Source organism: Anabrus simplex, chromosome 2 (genome assembly GCF_040414725.1).
Source record: "Anabrus simplex isolate iqAnaSimp1 chromosome 2, ASM4041472v1, whole genome shotgun sequence".
In the NCBI taxonomy this organism is placed as follows: Eukaryota; Metazoa; Arthropoda; class Insecta; order Orthoptera; family Tettigoniidae; genus Anabrus; species Anabrus simplex.
This window is the reverse complement of record NC_090266.1, coordinates 661,093,316-661,101,767: the sequence shown is the minus strand read 5'-3', so window position 1 is coordinate 661,101,767 and position 8,452 is coordinate 661,093,316. Positions and strand designations below refer to the sequence as shown.

Here is an 8,452-nt window from a genome sequence, read left to right as displayed (position 1 = left end):
CCTCTCCAGATCCTAGACATCCTTCGTCTTTATGCCACCTCAGTCACTAACATCACCACCACGCTTTACTACCTTCTCATGCAATATTATCCTTTTCCGTCTTCCAATGTTCTCTCGCACCCCAGTCTTTTTCCACACCCCGTGATGTAACATGTTTAGCATACTATGTAGAGCTTTTCTGTACCTGCTCACCATAGGTGACTATTTTTGTACATATTCTCTGTAACGAATGCTGCAAGACTTTCACAATTTTAATGCGCTGGGACATTCTACATTTTATTTTACGTATGTGCACAACATACTTGCCATTTTTTGTTAGATTCACTCTCCATTTTTGATTCGCAAGGCCTAAGAGCCGCTAGTTCGGCTGATGGCCCGCCCGCCGCACTTGCGGCGGGAATGAAATAACTTACGTTTGTTTGTTTTTGTTTTCTTCGTTCCTTCATCCGTTTACCATTCCTATATATAAAGTTAGTGGGAAGGGTTCACCGAGAGAATGAGGTTATGTTAGGTCATGAGTTAGATAAGCAAGGGCGTTTGAGGCTTTTATATGATCTGCATTCACATTTTCAGTATTCAGTACTACATTCCTCATTCAACAGATGTTCTCTAAAGAATTCCAACGCTGAAACAACAATAGAGACGAGTTTCAAAAAGGAAGTATTGCCAACACACAAATAATTAAAATATGCTTTTCATGTAAAATAGACACGGGAGTAGCTTGTGATACTGCTTTCTTATCGAAATAGAATCACCCTCTCCATTATAAATAAGAATTGAACGAAGTAAACTCGGCCTGGACCTGTTATTCATGTTTAAACAACAACCATTGTAGCCCCTGTTATTATCCATTTTATTACGAGGTACAAAATTGTTGGTTTTTTCCCCCTTAAGCTGGTCATTGTACCTTCCATTACCTGTTTTCTCAATAAACTTTAATGTACAGGAGTATAATCTACTGCAAATAATTACATAGGACTATGCATGGAGAATTATAAGATTCCATAATGTAACGGTATCCAAGATGTTAAAGATTATAGGAAAATTTCCCCGTTGTGGGAAGTTCTATACGTTATCGCAGCAATTTGTACGAATGGTGTTGGCAACACACCCGATAAGGAGATGATTTTAATCACTATATTCTTAACATATTTTCTCCTTATGCAGGTACGTTTAGTCATACTATCATATACCATTTGGTGTACATAAATAAATTCAAAGAAACTGTAGGAAATATTAATTTAAGAGATCATTAAAACGTTATCTCGCTGGAACATAGTGTGCTACTCACTCGCATATGTAACGCAAATTACATTATTTATATTGAGCCAACACATAAGCAGGATGACAGCTCTCAGTCTACAGTATATGATCGGACCGGAATCTCTACACGTCGACAGTCTTACGTCTACATATCAAGAAGTTTCTGGAAGTTACACGATGACTCCTTCACCGCCGCCATCACCAACGCGATCACGTTCACCCAGGTCGCCACCAAAGGACATGGAAACTACTCAAACCAAACAACCTCGTCGTTTATCGGAATCTGGTTCTGGAAGTCCTGATGGAGAAAGGAAAAGAATTTGTCCGACACAATCCCTGATACAACGTTCTCCAGGCTCTGTCGAAACCTCACCGGGATCTCATGCTCGTCTGGAATCTTCTGGAACGGACCTTGGGATTCATTTGCTGGGCCCTGGACCTTCGACCGCCCACCAACTGCCCAACCTGTTGGACCAACCTGCAACGTACATGCCTGCACATGTACGTAGTTATGCTCAGGCGGCGCAAAACCCAGCAATACCACCTAATATTCGCCAGCGCAGTATTGTTACTCCAACGCTCCAGCCAACTGTTCAACCGCCTTTCTATCTGATAAAGCTTACAAATCTGGACATCACCAAGGCCAACGTCAGGTGCATCTATCAACTAATTGCAAAATTTACGCCCAATCTTCAGGATTATAAACTTGAAATCCAACGGTCGAGAGATGGTTATAATCTTAAAACCTGCCAACCATTTTACCATCACTTCATGAATAACATCGGAGCTCATCAACTGGGGACACATGCACGGGCCACTAATGTCACCACACAGCGTCCAACACAACGTCCTGCACCGCCCACCCGACCAGCAACAATTCTATCTGTGGTTGCTTATGGAGTCGACCGAGACTACACCGACGATGAGGTGGCTGCTCAACTCCAACTCGAGGGTCACCACATCTACCGAGTCATCCGTATTCGGAACGCTCAAGGACCCACTTCCTTGGTTCGCATTCTATCACGCGACGTCTCGAAGCTCGACGCCCTGCTCCGTGACGGCGCCATGATCTACGCCCGGCGCCATCGGGTGGAACCCTCCAGAACATCGCCACCTCAGAAGATCCGCTGCGGGACGTGCCAGAGGTTCGACCACGCCCCAGGGACACCATGTGTTCATCCGGAGGTATGTGCCATCTGTTCACGTGAGGAGCATCCTACTCATGCTTGCCCCAATAAGTCGAATCCAAAATGTGTTAATTGTAATCAAAATCATCCTGCTTTCAGTTATAAATGTCGTTCCAAACCTGCTCCTGAACCTGATCATCCTGAAACCGTTGTCCCTGTTCAATCTCAAGACCTACCTACCCCTGCCTCTTCCTCCTTCCTCCTCCCTCCGAGTTCTGAGAACATCATTCGTTTTATTACGATGGTGTTACAGAACGTCCTCCCTTTCCATCGCCCACACATCCTAAATCAGATCCAGCTAGCGGCTCGATTGGTTTTGAACACTCATGTCGACGTGGCGTACTCGGGGAATAAAATGCATTTTGCATTTTTTCCCCTAAGTACTGTTCACTTTATGCGTTAGCGTATTGAAGCTTTACTATGCCAACATAAGATCTCTTAAGTCCAATCGGCCGCTGCTGGACACCTCCCTTTCATTGTATGCCCCGGATATTTTTGTTCTGAATGAGACATTTCTGACGCCGGCCCAAATGCCTCAATTTCCCCGGTTTACTTTCTATCGCGCTGATCGTCCGACTCAAGGCCGTGGTGGCGTGGCTATCGGCGTCAGACGGGATTTTACTGTTATTCAGCACTACTTTCACTTCCCTACTAATTTCTCTGAATATCTAATACTCGAAGTAATTACTCCTCAGAAAACCATTACGGTAGCTACTATCTACATACCGTCTAAACCTTTCATTCCCTCTGATTTTATTAAATACATAGACGCTACATTTTCTGAATATATTATAGTTGCAGACCTTAATGTTACTTCATATACCCCTACTCAACTCTCCGAGTTCACTAATTTATGTACGTCTCTCCGGGGCATGCGCTTCCATTTTCCTTTCCACACCCTCCCAGCCAATAATTCCACCCCTGATGTCCTCCTTCTTTCTCCCTCCCTTGCCACATCTATCACCATCCAGCAGCTCGTTTCTATAGGTAGCGATCACGCCCCAGCCCTTCTCACCTTTCCTGGTGTTCTTCCCCGTCAGACCTTACCCCCTCCTCGCCCTCCCCCTACTCGTCGTTTCAATCACACTAATTGGAATACTTATCGCACTACTCTCACTAACTTACTCAGTGATGCTGTACCGCCTACTAATATTCCCACTCTATTCGCCCTAATTTCTAAAATAGAGCGAGCTATCCTTACCGCAGATTCTCTTCATATTCCTCGTCACTCCTACCACCCCTCTAAACCTCCTATACCCCCCACAGCTCTCCGCTTATTGCAGCTAGCTCATGACTACTTTACTGCATATACTCGAACCAAGGACCCTACTACGCTCCAACAACACCGCCGAACTTTACGCCACGCGCGCTCATATATTAAAGCTATTAAACGTAAAATGTGGATGGACAAGTGTACTGAGCTAGCTGATTATCACGACCCTCGACGTTTTTGGACGACTTTTCGAAAACTAACCAAAACTACCAACCCTCTTCCTCGCTACCCTATTACACATCCCCCCACTCATCCACAAACTGACCAAGACAAGGCTAATCTTTTCGCTGACTATTATCAAACTGTGTTTTCCCCCTCCCACGCCCTTAATTTCCATCATCCTCACGAACCTACCATCATTGCTTACTCTGATCCTAACCTCCCTGAACTTCAACCTTCATTCCTCCATTTTTCTCATGTTGATTATACGCATCCATTAAATGCTCCCATTACACCCACTGATATCCGGCTTTTCCTGAAACATCGGAAAAACACCTCCCCCGGCTCCGATACCATCTCATATCGTCATATTCAAGAAGCCCCTCCTATTCTTTTTTCTCTTCTTAGCATTATTTACACCTACATTCTTTATACAGGCGCGTACCCCGATCATTGGGGTAACGCCAATCTTCTCCTATTCCTAAAACCCCATAAACTCCCATCTGACATTCGGTCTTATCGCCCAATCTCCTTACTCCCTGTCCTCAGCAAGATCCTAGAAGGGATTCTGAGTAGGAGACTTTCCTCCTATCTCGACTCTCTAGGTCTTATTCCATCCTCTCAAGCCGGTTTTCGATCCCATCATTCCACTCACGATCACCTCTTTCACATATCCTCTTCTCTCAATGCCTATCTTCGCCCCCGTAAAACTGCCGCTTTAGTTTGCCTCGATGTGAATAAGGCTTTTGATTCAGTCTGGCATGCTGGGTTGCTTTTTAAGTTACGCCATCTTCCCATTCCTATCACTATCATTCGATTTATTTTCAACTATCTTCAACATCGATCAGCACAGATCCTCATCCGTGGTACCCGTTCCTATTCCTTTCGTATGACTGCGGGCGTAGCCCAAGGTTCCCCACTTTCCCCACTTTTATATATTTTATATACTTATGATATCCCACATCCCGACCCCCCTTTAAGACTCTATCAATATGCCGATGATCTGGCTATCCTTGCACTTACACCCACTACTGTTACTCTTACCCGTTATTTACAGACCTACCTCTCCGTTCTAGAATCCTGGTTCGACGCCTGGCATATTGCTGTTAATCCCACCAAGACCCAATTTATTGTATTTCGGAAAAAATCCCGCCTCACTAGACCCCGTCACCGAGTTCTTTTAACGTTGTATAATACTCCACTAACAGAAACTAATACCCTAATCTACCTTGGTATTCAATTCCAGAACAACCTTCATTGGAAACATCATTTAACACAAGTATACAAACGTGCCCTTCAACGCTTCCGAGCCCTTCGTATTCTCACTGGTAAAACGTGGGGCCTCCGTCCTTCCCAAATCCTCACAGTTTATAAATCTTTTATTCGCCCTGTCGTAACATACAGTTCCTTGACCTGGCTCACAGCTGATAGACAACAATACGTGACCTTGCTTAAACTTGACAGACATGCTATGCGTATTGCATACCATCTCCCCTTTGACACCCCTTCTACTGACTTCCAACCTCTTTATTCCTTCCCCACCATCCTTACTCATGTCCATGATCTTCGTCTCAAATACTTACAATCTGCCCTAGCCATCAATCACTCTGCGATTAAAGAAGCCCTCAACCTTTCTCCTCTTGCCACCGCTATCCTTAATAATGACCGCTCTCCTGCTATCTCTTACCTTTTCCCCACCCCTATCACGTAACTTCCCCCCCCTGTCCCACTGCCTTTTTATTCTAATTTTTCTTTTACTGGATATTACGATGCTCCTCGCGGCAGTGGTACCGGCCTCCAATATCTGTGTCTGAGTGCTTTACGACACTACCAGTGTCATCTCTATCCGTGTTCATTTTCAATCATTCTGTGTTTTTCGCGTCCTCATTGTTCCACTAGTGTACGTCCATTTCTTTCTGCTTCCACCATAGTGTTTTTCGTATCGTACGTCAAGATGAACTGAAGACATTTCTCTCTCAGTACGATGTGTTGTGCGTTTATACTTTGTGTGCCAATCGAAATCAATGAAAAACAGACTGACATGGAAGAAATCACATAATATTTCCTTGTTATATACTTGTTTATGTTTTTTATTTTCTCTGCTTCAATCTGTATTTGATTATGTTTTGTTTTCAGTATGTACGAGACATACTTCTATGTATGTGTTTCAAAATTCTACTTTTATGTACTCACTCACCGGCCAAAGAGCTACATGTTTAGCTGGTGGCCCGCCTGCCCCTTACCGGGCAGGAATGAAATAACTATTTGAATAAAGAATAAAGCAGGATGAAAATTGGTATATAGAATAAAATCTTCAATCTCTACAGTTAATTCTCTACTCCAGCCAATATTGTATACTAAATGTTGAATAAGATTATTCTTTTTGATTGTTCATGTTACCCACACTCGTCACAATTCCCATCCCTATCCGCAAAATATTAATTTTCAAAAATGCGATTGTCGTTCGAACGATCGTAGTACGTTGGCCCCTGAGGGACCACGGCTTGTCCGTGGTACAGCAGCTCTGTACTCTGACCGGCCAACCGAGCAGAGGAAAGGTGGCCGACCGGACGGGCCCACGGCCCTACCGTGGCTCTACGCCTCTGCATTCGGTTGGCGGGATCCAACCCGTCCGCTGTCCTGAGAATGGTTTTCCATTCTCCTGCACTAAGGCGAATGCCGGGACAGTTCGTAGTATAGGCCAGGGCCGCCTTGCCCCTCACCTACGCCGTATCAAATCTCCTGGCCTGTGAGATGGTGTAACCGGCTAAGAGGCCCGCACTCCCCCTTCAGGGGAGAATTGAAAACTTTTAGTAGTAGTAGTTCCTAGTAGAGGCTGCGCCTGTCAATCGTTCACCTACTCCACAAACCTTGTGCACCATACCAAATCCTCCTCTAAGCACACCGAGTTCCCCTTCAGGGGTTGAATGAAAAGTTGCATTAAGTTAGGTTAGGATAGCAGTAATTCACAAAATATTTCTTTAATTCATTGAGAGTTAAAAAGTATATACCGGTACGGTATATCGGATATTAGGGAGTGGCTTTATAACTATGAACGCTTTGAGTTGCTACTCTCTACTTGGAGAAAGCATGATGTGAACTGGTAATACCTGAAGTGTTTCGGCTAAGTTGCTGCCCATACGAGTCAAACCGATGGGAGCGCAAGTTTGTTGGTTTGTTCGTGGTACACTTTTACAGTTAAATTTCCACTGCAATTCTCCAAGTGGAAATCGTAATTTTTTTCATGTAGATGAATGAATTGAGGTTATACTATCTTACAAATTTTCCAACAGGTGATTTGTTGTTACCGTAAATTCGATAATATTTCTAGTTGTTTTTATGTTGGTATCAATAAATCTTCCTGTCACTGATCATAGAATTTGCAATAGACATCGTCCCATTAAGGCCTAGGATGTATAATGATAAAAATGTAGCCTACATGTATAACCTACAATATTTGTACTTAATATGTACAGTATTCTATGATTAAGTACTGATTAAATCCATTTCAAAAACTCGTTTGTTGAATAAAAAGGATGTTAGAGCAGCTATTTCTTCAATTTAGTTTTAAAGGTTCCTTAAAAAATACAGTAAATTTGACTGAATCTGATGATACGATTTATGCATTCATTCCATGTCAGGTTAGCTTCTCCTAATGCTTCTGCTTCTTTTTCCTCTCCTTCTCCTTCTTTCCTGGCCATATATGTACTGATAAAATGGACACTCCCAAGCTTGCTTGTGTTCAGCTGGTCTGATTTGGAGTGAATATGTCCAACATTCTTTCACCCTATCCAATGACACTTAACTTTTCCTTAAGGCAGCCTCAGCACTTCCTTTCAAGTTTGCTTAGTACGAACTCTCCCTCTCTTCAATAGCTACAGCTTTCTATAATAAATGCTATTATTCATTTCTTATTCTGGTGTGACCATAACAGCAAAGCTGTTTTGATTCCATCTTGTAGCTGATGGGCACAACTTTGATAGATCCTCGCACTTACTCAATGCGCACGTCGTCATGCAGTGCGACTCCTGCTCTCTGCCTTGGTACATATCTGTTAGCTCTATAGATGCCATCCTCGGAGGCCCGGGTTCAATTCCCGGTACTGCCATATATTTAAAAATGGTAGGAGGGCTGGTATGTAGTTTGAAAGGTACATGCAGCTCACCTCTGCTGGGGGTGTATGAGAAAAGAGCTGCACCACCTCGGGATTAAGGAAGTCTAGTTTATTTATTTATTTATTTTTTATTTTACCCCTGCCAACCTAAGCAACGTCCACCATCTCTGTTACATGCATTCGCTGGTCATGTTGTTAGTGCCTTGCCCAACATTTGGAGCCTTACCTGAGGGCAGGCCAGATATTTGTATTGTTCACTTTGCCCTTTAACTTCACTGCATCGGCATATGACGCGAAACACCGGTAAGTGACCGCCAGTTGATCCATCCAACACTGATGCAGTGCTTGACATTTGCTCAATATTAACATTAGTTGTAATAAATTATCCAAGATATATAGGTCTTGTCCATTCCAGTTATCTTTACCTTTTCACTCTAAACACAATATTTTTCCCCT

The 8,452-nt window shown here is 43.4% G+C and overlaps 1 long non-coding RNA gene across 1 annotated transcript in view; it reads left to right on the top strand.

Annotated features, from left to right (window-relative positions):
- Positions 1-1,104: 1,104 nt before the first annotated feature.
- LOC136863014 (uncharacterized) overlaps positions 1,105-8,452 on the top strand; it is a 31,073-nt gene continuing 23,725 nt past the window's right edge. The window contains exon 1 of the long non-coding RNA XR_010859127.2: positions 1,105-1,167. This is a non-coding gene — a long non-coding RNA (uncharacterized lncRNA). The remainder of the gene's footprint in view (positions 1,168-8,452) is intronic.